The sequence below is a fragment of the Chenopodium album genome, chromosome 9 (assembly GCF_948465745.1).
Source record: "Chenopodium album chromosome 9, dcCheAlbu1.1, whole genome shotgun sequence".
Lineage (NCBI taxonomy): Eukaryota > Viridiplantae > Streptophyta > Magnoliopsida > Caryophyllales > Amaranthaceae > Chenopodium > Chenopodium album.
The window spans coordinates 30,144,097-30,157,023 of record NC_137842.1 but is presented as its reverse complement, the minus strand read 5'-3'; the positions used below and the strand labels follow the sequence as shown (position 1 = coordinate 30,157,023).

At 37.5% G+C, this 12,927-nt stretch overlaps 1 pseudogene; it reads left to right on the top strand.

Annotated features, from left to right (window-relative positions):
* The first annotated feature begins 7,839 nt into the window (after nucleotides 1-7,839).
* LOC145561096 (small nucleolar RNA R71) lies at nucleotides 7,840-7,939 on the top strand (annotated as a pseudogene).
* The last annotated feature ends 4,988 nt before the right edge of the window (nucleotides 7,940-12,927 follow it).

Genomic DNA, 12,927 nt, shown 5'->3' with positions numbered 1-12,927 from the left:
CCTAATCTAGAATCTTGACTCATAATTCTCAAACTCGAGACCGAGCCATCCAGGGAGGACAAAGGCATCCTTTCGGGGTGGTAATTTTTCTTTTCTAGGTTAATTTTCTTTCTTTTTAGATCATTGGATTTACATTTGCCTTTTGGCTAACCATTTGAGCATTTTCCCTTCTTTTCAAGCCACATCCTTAGATCTTGAGCCTTTTGTTTCATTTTCGTTTCCGTTCTTGGTTTTTGTGAAGCAATTGATCATTATTGTTGGAGTTTGTGGTGAAGGAGTTTTGATATTTTGTTCTCTTGAAAGCAAGTTTATGTTGTGATATTTGTGTGAATAATGGCAAATGAATAAATGAAAAAAAGCCGTCCAAAGTAAAAAAGGCAAGGACAATGCAAATGAAAACATTATAAAAGCCGTCCTAAGTTAAAGAGACATGGCCAATTTCTTTAAAAGAAATGAAAATACAAAAAATAAAGTGAAAATAAGAAAAAAAACAAAAATATTTTGATGTGATTTTTTTCCCCTTTTAAAGCATTGAGGACAATGTTTCCTTTATGCTTACGCTTTTTGTATATATTATTGTGGTTATAGCTTTGAATAAGCTTGGGAGTTAGTTTGTTTTTGTTTGGCGATTGATTGGTTATAAGGAGAAGTTTAAGCACCATATGCTTCACTAATTAGGAATACCGCCAAATTTTTAAATTTTAAGCCTACCCTCACCCTTTTTGCCCTTACGTTACAACCATTGGGAAAGACCTTTCGACCTAGAGGTTGAGTCATATATCGGGGGAGGGCATTATGAGTTAAAGCAAAAGGAAAGGGGATGCATTGTCAAGACGTTGAGTAGCCCAAAATTATCTCTTTTTCCGGTGCCTTCATGGAACTTTTGATATTCTCACTAAGGGAAGATATGAGACTAGTAGAGAGAACATAGTAAGACCGTTTGGGATGAAAGTGAATTGTGTTTCTCTAGTTCCTATGCTTAGCATATTTATGTTTCAATCTACCACGGGTATCCTGGAACGTGCACTCCCTTACTTGTTTAGAAAGATTTGCATTCATTTATGCTTGTACATTTGGAAAAATCCTTTCATGAAATTTTTTTTGCTTTTCTTGTATTTTGGTTTCTTTTTCATGCTTTGCCATGTTTTTATTATTACGAGAGTTATAGGATAATCTCTTAGGAAACCTTTACGAGAGCATCACTCGTCCTCTAGGGCGATTTAGGGGTTTAAATGTCTTGTCTTTAGCTGCTAAAATTGACTGTGATTCCTACGAAAGTGAGTTAGTGTATATTCTTGTCTCTTCTATTCTTTTTGTTTGTTTGAATAAGCACATCATTTCTCCCTTGGTTTTGTTTTGCTCGAGGACGAGAAAAAGGTAAGCTTGGGGGTATTTGATGGTTGTAATAAATGGCACCCATTTTATGAGCATTTAAGTCGTTTTTACCTTATTTTCATAGCTTTATTTCTCAATAAATGTTTAGTTTTATGCTTTTTCTCTCTATTTTACCTTTCCTCTCTTGTTTTAAGGTTTTTGTGCGTTTTGATGGTGTAGACACCCATTTATATCTCCCAAATACCAAACCCAGTGATGAGTACCTTTCATGTCGAATCATAATCGAATGAAGTGAAAGGGTTGAAAGCGTAGTGTTGTGAATAGTTTTTAATTCTTTCTTTCTCTCTGTTTTTGAAAACCCATTTTATGAAGATTGTCGATCCAGTTTAGTCCATGGCAGGGTCCAATAATAGTGTAGTTGAGTCGGGTTTGAAAAGAGCTTTCCAACAATATATTATTAGCCCAATTCCGATGAATAATGAGGAAATTATGGCCAAATTACTAAACTGGGCCGGGTTTGATTTTTATATGCAGCCCAATGATTTAGAGAAGGGCCTATTATGATTTATCATTCCTAATGCCATTAGGATTGATTATAGTCTTCTAGAATCTTTTAGAAGGTTCTTTTGAATCCTAATTTGATAAGCGTTGATAATTGAGTTTTAAGAGTTTTATTTAGAATAAAAGAAGTGTTTTTAAGGAAATTACAATTTTATCCCTCGTACGTTTAAATTTTATCAAAATAAGAAAACGCGTGGAAAAACTGATTGCAGCGCCGCACTACAGTCTGTCGCCAGGCGACAGGCCTGGCGTCCCGGCGACAGCCCTGTCGTTTGGCGAAAGGGGCGTGTTTGGCGACAGCGTCGTGTTTTATTCTTTTCGAAACTTTGATTCTTTTTTTTATCATATCAGGCTGATTTTCATTATAAATAGCCTCCTAAAACCTCCGTTTTCAATCACCAACTCTTATCAAGAAATTCTTGATATACTCTCTCTCTCTCTTTTCTAAACCAACCCTTTCCACAAACACAAAATTCCGCATTCACAAGATCTAGACATACCTAGCATCATTCAAAGCTGCCTTCGCCCTAGACGTGAAAGGTTTGATATTTCTGAGGGTTTGGTCTCAAATCTAGTCTAAACTTTCTTTATTAATTGTTTCTTTCAATTATTTAATTTAATTCTTTAATTTTATATTTTCCTTGAAGTTACTAACGTGTGTATTTTGTTATTAGAAAGAGGTAAGAGGCATCCAAGTAAGTGCTTTAATTGTTTAATTGATATTATGATATAGAAATCATGTTTAGATTGTTATTTTGATTCCTAGTATCATGTTTAGGATGTTTTTCCTAGTATCATGTTAGGATGCTTTTCTTAGTATGATGTTTAGGGTGACAACAATAAGTTCCTTATATCAATTTTGATTTCTATGATACTTCCTATTTTCTTTCTTAATAGCATGGTAGTATCATGTTAGGGTTACAGCTTTGATTTTTATTATTAGTGACATGCTAGGATTTGTTATTAAACTTGTTAGTATCATGCCTAGGATCTTGCTATTATTATGCTTTAACATGATTGTTTTAATTATGATTATTATTGTTATGATAATTGTTATAACTATTGTTATGATTATAATTATTACTATGTTGCTTGATATATATTTATTTTTATTGCTTGATCACGCCTTATGCATGTTTAAAGGGAACTGGTGCTTGTAATCACGCTTAATAAGATAATTAATAATCTTGTTTAGGGTTAATTTGATTATAATTCAAGTGATCGCCAATAATAGATTTATTTGTGCATTAATATTCAACCAACATAGATAAACAGGTTTAGGGTGAACCTAATGATTGCATGTTAGTCAGAAAGCACACACGAATACGAGAAGAATAAAGTAGAGGCCTATTATTAGGGCAGGTTCATTCTCTTTTAGGTTTGATTTGTACTTTCATCCCCGAACTTCTAGTCATGGTTCCAGATCTATTGGAGTTAACAATATATTGGATCGTTAAGGGTTGTAACCTTCACAAGGCATCATCTAGCTTATTCGACCAATACTTCCTATTTCATGCGACCGTCTTCTCAAGAGTCAATTTGATTTGATGGTTAGACACTTTGACTTGCCCACTAGTTTGAGGGTGATAGGGGAGCCTGAAACGTTAATTAACTCCATGTTTCTTCAAAATCTTGCGGAAGGCGCTATACACAAAATGAGATCCATTTTATCACTAATAACCGCCTTTGGGCTGCCAAACCGTGGGAAAATTATATTCTTGAACATCATCATTGCTACCTTATGGTCATTTGTAGGTGAAGCAATAGCTTTCACCCATTTTGATACATAACCGACGGTAACAAGGATATATTGAGTCCCATATGAAGTAGGAAAAGGACCCATAAAGTCTATTCCCCAGACATAAAAAAATTTCCAACTCTAGAATGGGTTGTTGGGGCATTTTGTTTCTCATTGAAATGTTTTCGGTCCTTTGGCATCGGTCACAACTCTTGACAAACTTCCAAGCATTCTTGAAGAGATTTGGCCACCATAATCCGCATTGGAGCACCTTCGAAGCCGTTTTTGAGACACCCATGTGACCCTCACTCAGATCCGAGTGGCACATCTTCTATACACTAGGCAACTCCTCATTTGGAACACATCTCCTAAACAACCCATCAACACCCCTTTTATAAAAAATTGTTTCATCCCAAACATAATGCCAAGCCTTCCTTTTTAGCTTCTTTCTTCGATTCTTGGAAAATGAAGGAGGAAACTCCCTACAAGCAAGATAGTTCACCAAATCGCCAAACCATGGGAGTTCCTTCACATTTATAGCATACAAAGAATCATCTAGCATTCTATCTTCAATGAGAGACCCATCATCTTAAACTGGAAAATCCTCAAGTCTAGATAGATGATTCGCTACTACATTCTCTGCTCCTTTCTTATCTATAATCTCAAGGTCAAAAGTTTGAAGCTCTAACGCACAACGAAATTAGTCTTGGCTTTGATTCCTTCTTCCTAAAAAGGTATTTTAGGGTCGCATAATCGGTGAAAACAATTGTTTTGGATCCTAACAAATAACAACAAAATTTTTCAAAGGAATGAACAATAGCTAAGAACTCCTTCTCCGTTGTAGTGTAAATCCGTTGAGCTCCATTTAGAGTCTTGGACATATAATAAATCACATGAAGTTTCTTATCAAATCTTTGACCTAAAACTCCTCCAATAGCTGTATCACTTGCATCACACATCAAATCAAATGGCAAATCCCATCTTGGAGCTTGAACAATTGGAGTGGAGATTAGAGCTTTTTTCAACTTATTGAATGCCTCCAAACACTTGTCATCGAACACAAACTTGGCATCCTTTTGAAGACGATCATTGAGAGGCTTTGCAATGAGTGAAAAATCTTTAATGAATCTTCTATAGAACCCGGCATGGCCTAAAAATGATCTCACACCTCTCACATTAACCTGAGGTGGCAACTTTTCGATAACCTCAATCTTCGCCTTGTCAACCTCTATGCCCTTGTGGGAAATTTTGTGCCCAAGGATTATTCCTTCTTCAACCATGAAATGGCATTTTTCCCAATTTAACACCAAGTTCACTTTCTCACATCTTGCCAAACACTTTTTAAGATTTTCGAGGCATGCTTCAAAGGAAACTCCACCTACGGAAAAATCATCCATAAACACCTCCATCTCCTTCTCCAACATATCTCCAAAGATACTCATCATACACCGTTGGAAAATGGCGGGAGCATTGTAAAGGCCGAAAGGCATTCTCCTATAGGCAAAGGTACAATATGGACAAGTAAAAGTAGTTTTCTCTTGGTCATCGAGATGAATAGGAATTTGGAAAAATTTCGAGTAACCATCAAGGAAACAATAGTACTCGTGCCTCGTTAGTCTTTTAAGCATTTGATCAATGAAAGGAAAAGGGAAGTGATCTTTCTTGGTAGATGTGTTTAGACGTCTATAGTCTATACACATTCGCCAACCGGTGACCGTCCTTGTTGGAATAAGCTCACCTTTTTCATTCTTGACGACGGTCATGCTTCCCTTCTTTTGAACGACATGAACGGGTGAGACCCATCTAGAGCTTGAGATGTGGAATATAATTCCCGCATCTAAAAGCTTAGTAATCTCTTTCTTCACTACCTCTCCCATTTGGGGATGTAATTTCCGTTGTCGTTCAATAGAAGAAAGGGCATCCTCCTCAAGGGTTATGTGGTGCGTACATAAAGCGGGGCTTATACCTTTGAGGCCATCAATGGTATAAACCAAAGCACCTTGGTGCTTTCTTAAAACACCGCATAACGCTTGAGCTTTGATTTTCCTCAAAGAAGCGCTAACAATCACGGGGTATGTAGAATTTGGGCCTAAGAATTCATACCTAAGGTGTTATCGTAAAGGTTTGAGCTCTACCATAGGAACACCTTTACCTTCCTTGGTCGAAGCCGCTTTCAAAGCCTCTTGGCTTGAGATTTTGATGCAAATTTGCTCATCACTTCTTTCAACACTCCCATCTAACAAGTTCTCATACAAAGCCATGTCCTTGCTAGGAGCACCTATCTTTTCCTTGTTCAACAAAACACACTCAAGAGGATCATTAGTTCTGAGCAAGTGCTCATGCATTGAATGTACAAGATTATCTAAAATTTCAACTCTCATGCAATTCTCAAGAGATGAAGAAGTATATTTCATGCTTTCATTCAAATCAAATTCAACTCCCTCATCTCCAATTTTAAGTGAAATCTTAGCACTTTTGACATCAATCAAAGAACCCGAAGTAGCAAGAAATGGTGTACCAAGAATAATAGGAATTGTAGAATCCTCATCTATGTCAAGGACCACAAAATCTACCGGAATGATGAACTTTCCTACCCTTAAGGGAACATCCTCTACCTTGCCCATTGGGATCCTAATTTATCTATTAGCTAATTGCAAGGTAATGTTGGTAAGTAAAAGTTCTCCCTTCTCTAGTCTTTGATATGCCGAGTATGGCATAATGCTAACACTAGCTCCTAAATTACACAAGGCATTATCAATTTGCATTTTATAAATAGCATAAGGGATAGAAAAGTTTCCGGGATCCTTCAACTTTGGTGAGATTTTGTTGATTAGGATTGCACTACAATTCTCGGTCAAGTTAACTGTTTTCGCCACATCATATGTTCTTTTTCCACTCAAAATCTCCTTAAGGAACTTTGCATGATTTGACATTTGTTCTATCACATCGGTAAAAGGAAGAATCAGATGAAGTTGTCTAAGCATCTCTATAAATTTCCCAAATTGCTCGTCTAACTTGTGCCTATTTAACTTTTAGGGGTAAGGGAGATTGGGCTTGTAAACTTCTCTTTCATTCTCTTTCACCTTCTCAACATGTTCCTTATTGACTTCCTCAACCATAGTATTCTCATCTCCCTCATTCTCTTTGACCATTGCTAGGACTATCTTTAGCATCACTCTTCTTAGAGATTTCACTCTTAAGGACCCTACCACTTCTAGTCACAATAGCATTCATAGGGCTCTTAGGATCTAAGCTTGGTGAAGTTAATGAAGAAAGAAATGTAAATTCCTTAAACTCACTACCCAATTAAGAAATTTGGGTCTCTAACCCCTTATGGAAAGTTAACATGTCATTGAATTTCTCATTGCTTAGAGTCATGTAGGTGTCCAACAATTTGGCTTGCTTCTCTATGACACCTTCCAAGAAACTCCTAGAGGAAAATGATTGATCATTCAAATTATCACTATGCTCTTGGGTATTCGGAGTAACCTCTACATTGATTTTGGACACTATCGTGATTATAGTTACCATAACCTTGGTTATAGTCCCCATATCCTTAGCCATGACTTTGACCATTATAACTTTTGTTGTTATAGCTACCACAATTCCCTTAGATTCCATGGTTTCTGTAATCGCCATTTTGGTAATAATTATCATAGTTCATTTGGTTGTGATAATTCCTACTTCCAACATTGTTATTAGAAACTAAGTTCACATGTTCATTCTCACTCCCAACATATTCATTACAAGGAACATTAGGGCAAATAGAAGCATCATGGTCATTCATTCCACACAAATCACAAAACCAACATTCTCTAATCATGCAACAAGAAGAAGGAAGATATTTAGAGGAAGAATAAGTACCTCTCCCCTTAATTTGGGAGGGAAGAATTGGTGCTTGTGAGGTCGCGCTCTCGAGCTTATACTTGATAGAAACTACCTCCTTTCCTAAATCCGATATTTGAGTCGACAAATTATTGATAGCATTGAGTTGTTCCATTGAGCATCCTATTGTACTAATCTTGTTTATCGAATCTTTATCACCATCTTGCCATTTCATGTAGTTTCTAACTACATCCTCAATGATACCTACAACCTCTTCCTCGGTCTTATTCATGATTGGGTCTCCGGCTTCGGCATCTAGACTTGCCCTTTCTTGAGGACTCAAACTGCCATAAAAAATTTGAATGATTAGGTAAGTGGGGATCCCATGGTGAGGACACTCACGTTGATACTCTTTGTATGTCTCCCATGCTTCATAAAGACTTTCACAAGATTTTTGCTTGAAACCTTGTTACAAAGCTCTTGCCTCCACCGTTTTCTTTTGAGGGAAGAAACGGGAAAGGAATTCCTTGGTGACTTCATCCCAAGTTCTCAAAGAATTAGGCTTCACTTCCAATTAGAGAAAATTATGTGAAAGGAAAGGGTAAGGAAAGGATGGTGTATAGAGAGAAGCAACCTAAGAATTCTAAGAAAGGCGAAAGGGGTTAAAGTTCAACTAGAGGTATGACGGTTCGGGCTACAAAAGACACATTAATGGTGAAGGTCGGCCTAGTTAAAAAAGAGAAGGAGGTTCCTAAAGTGAAGAAGGATTAGATCGATATTGCTTTGCTTATATAATTTAAATTTTTTATTTTTAAATAAGGCGCATGATGCCAATAATTGTAATCACATTTATTTCAATAATAATAGCATATTTATTTTTTGCCTTAAATAAAGATGGCAATGACTATTTTTTTTTATTATTATTATCCAAGTCAAGAAGTCGGACGCAATGGAAGATTAATAACAATTGTCGAAAAAATATTCGTAAAACGATAAAATAACAGAATTTGCAAAGTCCAAATTTGCCGCGCCACGGAAAAATCCGCCGCGTCACGCTTGAAAATACCGTGACGCGGGAATTGTCTGCTATTTTTTTTTGCTGGAAATCCACCGTGCCAAGGGGAAAATTGCCGTGACACGGTAACCATTCCCGCGGCGCGGTGTATGCTAACGTGGAACGACACTTTTTATTGTTTTTTTTGCCGTGCCACGACGTAGTCTGCCTTGCGGTGGTAGGTGCTGCCATGGCGCGGTGGATACCGAATTGGCGCAATAGCTATTACTGTAGGATTTTCTTGATTTTAGCTCTGTTTTGTTGTCTTGTGTGTTATCCTTAGTCGACGGAGGAAGGATTTTATTTTTTTAAGTGCTCGGGCTCCATTAAGTGGTTGCCTACGTATCCTTAAAAAAGGAATCAGGCCAAACGTAGCTTTATTGGGTCATGAACCCATGCAACTAGGCATAAAATTTCTTGAGTTGATCCAAGTTGGTTAAATTATGAAAATGGTTGTCTCCATGTCTACCAACTATGTCGCTCCGCCAGACAAAATGGATTTAACAATGTACGGACCTGACCAGTTTGGTCTAAATTTTCCTCTTGGATCCAACACATTTTTGCGAAGTGCCTTAAGCACCATGTTACCTTCCTTAATGTTCCTAGTCTTGACTTTTTTATTGAAATGTCGTGCTATACGCTGTTGGTAGGTTTGGACATGATGCAAATCTGCTAAGCGTTTTTCGTCAAGTAAGACTAGTTCATCATATCTTGCTCTAATCCAGCCGACTTCATCTAATATAATTGGCTTTCCAACGCGATTCGGGGAGAAGGGATTTCGAGCTCTATTAGTTGTACAGCTTCAACTCCATAGACCAAAGAGAAAGGGGTAGCCCCCGTTGATGTACGAACGGAGGTTCGATAACCCCAAAGGGCGAAATGTTGCTTACTTGGGCAATCTTTGTAATTTTCCGTCATCTTTTCGATGATAGTTTTTACATTCTTGTTGGCCGATTCAACCGTAACATTTGTTTGTGGCATGTAGGGTGATGATTTGTGATGCTTGATATGATATTTATTTAACAGTTCTATGCACTCGGCTTTGACATGCGTCCCATTATCACTAATCATCTCATGAGGTACCCCATAGCGGCATATGATATTTTTGTCAATGAATTGAGCTACATGATTTGCTGTTAGCTTAGCATATGAGGCAACTTCGACCAATTTTGTAATGTAATCGATCGCTACAAGGATGAACTCATGTCCCCCTTCTCCTGTTGGCGTTATCTTTCCAATGATGTCGATATCCCAAGCAGAGAAAGGCCATGGAGAAGTATATGCGTAGAGAAGGGAAGGTGGAATGTGCTGTAAATTTGCGTAGACTTGACACTTCATACATTTCTTAACGTATTCGTGACAATCTCTTTCCGTAGTAGTCCAATATTATCCTTGTCGTTGAATTTTTTGGACTAACATTTTAGCATTCATATGTGTTCAACATATTCCAGCGTGAAGGTTTTTCATTGTTTTGCGCGCTTTAGTTTTCGTTATGCATAAGAGATTTCTCCCTTAAGTGATCCTTATGTGGAGTTCTCCTCTTATGAGCACATAATGTGAGGCCAGGAGCCTCAAAGCACAACGTGCCCTTTTATCAGTATTAGGTGGGTATTTTCCCTCCGTCACGTAATTAAGGATATATGTATACCATGGCTCTTTATCTTCTTCTTGTGCTTCTTGTTCATCATCAAGTGCGTGAACATAAGCCGGCTCATATCTTCTTTCTATGGTCAATGGCATTCTGATTTTGTCCGTTGGAATTCACACCATTGATGCTAATTTAGCCATTGCGTCGGCAAACTGGTTTTCTTCTCTAGGCAAGTACGTATATTCCACTTCATCTAGTTGCTCTGTGAGGGTTTCTAGATAAGCTTGATACGTAGCGAGACTTTCACTTCTCACCTTCCACCTTTTAGAGATCTGGTTGATGATTAGTGACGATTCGCCGTAGATTCTGAGTTTCTTAATTCCAAGGGCCACAACTGTTTCCAATCCCAAGATGCATGCTTCATATTCTGCAGCATTGTTGGCGATATCAAAGTCGAGCTTCATGGAAATCGGAATGTATTCTTCGTTGGGTGATTCGAGCAAGACTCCCACACCACAACCCTTTTGGTTTGAAGTTCCATAGAAATAGAGCGTCTAGCTTGTTGAGTCACTTAAGGTTTTGAGTGATGACAAACAGCTGACTAGCTGGTTCTTGTTGGTTTTATATTATATCAACTGACATTTTGAACAGGAACAGCTATCCCAAGTACTTGAGGCAATATGAAGTCCTTTTGAATCAAAGCATTCAAGAAATCTGTATCAGAATGTTCTATCAAGGAAGGCCGTCAAGACTTGAAGATTATGAAGTCTCTTAGATTAGGATAGTTGATCTTTGTAGTCTTTATAATGTTAAGTGTGCATGGATGTTTGTACATGAGCTATTTGTATCCCTTACTTAGAGTATTTAGTGTTGTAGAGATCAGGAAAAGTTGACCTGATCCCTAGGACATTAACAGGTCAGGAAACAGCTGCTTCGTAGCTTGTTTCATGAACCTGGACATTAGTTCAGTAAATATTTTCTGGAATATATATTTCCTATCCTTAGAGAATATTTACTAAACTAATTGATTCAGTTTATGCAAAGTTGGAGATGAATTATTTCGCATATAACTTAGAATATATTATTCTACCCATTTATGGAAAGTAGAATAATATCTTAGAATGTCTCTTATTTACAAAATAAAAGATATTCTATTTACCTAAGTTATGATCTGAAAAGATCACGAAAGATTTTATCTCCCAACCTTATAAAAGCATAAACTCGATCAGAATTTCGAGTGAGCTTTTCTGAAAAAAATTCTCTATCTTTGAAAGCTCGAAATACACTCTAAGGGAAATAGTTAGTTCATCTCTTACAAACTATTTATGCACACAGTAAGAATTGTTTTGTAATTATCTCTTGTAAGCTTTGAGTGGAAGCATTTAGAGGGAAACAAAGGGTTTGTATTGAATCACTAAGAGGTTAGTGATTGGGTAGCATTTACGAGTGTGAGTGCAAGTGCTTGTGAGTTCAAGTGCGAAGTGACACCTAGAGTTAGGTGTGGGGATCACGAGTGTGATCATTTGTAATTGCTTTTGTTTTTCAGAGTTGATTAATAAAAGTAATTAGGGTAGTGGAGGACGTAGGCTCAGAGTTGATCTGAACCTCGTTAAATCTTTGTGTTGATTATTTATTGTATTTTCTGTTTCCGCTGCAGGACCAGTTCATCATCTGGTCCCCCTACATAAATAGAAGAAAATCCAATAATTTCTAACACTGCCCTGTACTCAATTCAACCCCCCCCTTCTTGAGTACCAGCTGCACTTTCAATTGGTATCAGAGCCTCGGCTTCTTGTAAGGGTAACACCTAGAGAAGTAGATCATGAGTACTCAGGAAATGAATGCTATGGGATATGACAACAAGACACCAAAGTTCAATGGGAAGAACTATGCATGGTGGAAGAACAGAATCAAGAACATCATCATTGGCATTGATTATGAATGCTGGTTGGTTGTTAAGAATGGTCCCTTGACCATTGAGAAGTCTGATCCAGAAGGGAAGCTAGTCCCAAAGACTGAAGATGAATACATCTCCACTGATTACAAAAAGCTGGAGAAAAATGCTAAGGCTATGTCAATACTGCAACAGGCTATTGCTGAGAATGAGACAAACAGGATCTCAGCATGCACCACTTCCAAGGAGATCTGGGATACCCTTGAACTTGCCTTTGAGGGTACCAGTGAGGTAAAGAGGTCTAAAATTGATTTACTTATGTCAAAATATGAATCTTTTAATATGTTTAAGGATGAAGATATTAATACTTGTTTTGGTAGATTCATGACTATTGTAAATGATTTAAAATCTCTTGGTAAAAGCTTTACTGATGAAGATCTTGTTAGAAAGATTTTGAGAAGTTTGACAGGTGAATGGACTCCCAAGGTTACAGCCATTTATGAAGCAAAGGATCTTTCAATTCTATCAGTTGAACAGTTGATAGGTTCCCTCATGACCCATGAAATGCTGGTTGGATCTAAGTCAGAGAAGGTACCAGCAAAAGGAATTGCACTAAAGGGAACAGTCGAAGATGAGGATGATGAGATAGGAATGATGGCTAGAAGGTTTGAAAGAAGTTTCAGAAACCAGAAGGGAAAATTCATCAAGGGTAAGTTTAATAATGCATCAAATAAAAAATCTAACAACTTCTCTGCAACAGGATGCTTTAAGTGTGGTGAGAAGGGACACCTTGTGGAGAATTGTCCTCAATGGAAAGACAACCAGTCCAAGGAAGCAGACAAGATGGCCTACAAAAAGGCCATGGTTGCTGCTGTCTGGGGAGATACAGACAGTGATGAAGAGGGAGATGATTCAAGTCAGTCAGATGTATG